We start from the raw sequence: 942 nt of genomic DNA, 5'->3' as shown, positions 1-942 counted from the left end.
TGTGTGGTGTGTGTGTGGTGTGTGTGGTGTGTGGTGTGTAGTGTGCATGGTGTGTGGTGTGTGTGTGGTGTGTGTGGTTTGTGTGGTGTATGGTGTATGTGGTATGGTGTGGTATGTCCGGTGTGTCTGGTGTGTGTGGTGTGTGGTGTGTGGTGTGTGTGGTGCATGTGTCTGGTGTGTGGTGTATGTGGTGTGGTGTGGTATGTCCGGTGTATCTGGTGTGTGTGGTGTGTGGTGTGTAGTGTGTGTCTGTGGTGTGGTGTATGTAGTGTGTGGTGTGCGTGGAGTGTGGTATGTGGTCTGTATCGTATGTGGTGTGTGTGGTGCGTGTGGTGTGTGTGTGGTGTGTGGTGTGTGTGGTGTGTGGTGTGTGGTGTATGGTGTATGTGGTGTGGTGTGGTATGTCCAGTGTATCTGGTGTGTCTGGTGTGTCTGGTGTGTGGTGTGTGTCTGTGGTTGTGGGGTGTGTACACGTGCGTGTGCACGTCCACGGTTTGCAGTGTGTGAGGCAGCGTAAGGGGCAGTGAGCACGGACAGGACAGGTGTCCCCTTGCGCCCTGGCCTCTGGCTGGCAGGAGCTGCTGGGCTGCTCGGCCTCAGCGCGGGCTCAGCGGCCCTGGCCACCCGCACTTTAGAAGCGCTGCAAGGAATCCTAATTTTCGGCAAGAAACAGGTTTAGAAAACACTTGGTTTGGGAGCAGAACGGCCCCGATTCGTGGGAGGTGCCCTGACCCCCCCACTTAGTCGGTGCCCACAGGGAGCCAGCGACAGACACGTCCCTCGGGGCGGGTGGGCTCCCCAGCGCCTGCAGAGCGGAGAGGCCACGGCGTGAGCGGGCAGGAGCCAGCCGGCCGGAAGCCGTCTAAGGAGTCTCTGCGAGCCGGCGCCTGGACGGCCCCCAGGACACCCCAGAGCGGCCTGGACCCGGCCCCTGGGCGGCTC

The sequence above is a fragment of the Pteropus alecto genome, unplaced genomic scaffold (genome assembly GCF_000325575.1).
Source record: "Pteropus alecto unplaced genomic scaffold, ASM32557v1 scaffold214, whole genome shotgun sequence".
Classification (NCBI taxonomy): domain Eukaryota; kingdom Metazoa; phylum Chordata; class Mammalia; order Chiroptera; family Pteropodidae; genus Pteropus; species Pteropus alecto.
The sequence above is the reverse complement of the archived record's forward strand: the minus strand, read 5'-3'. Positions refer to the sequence as shown.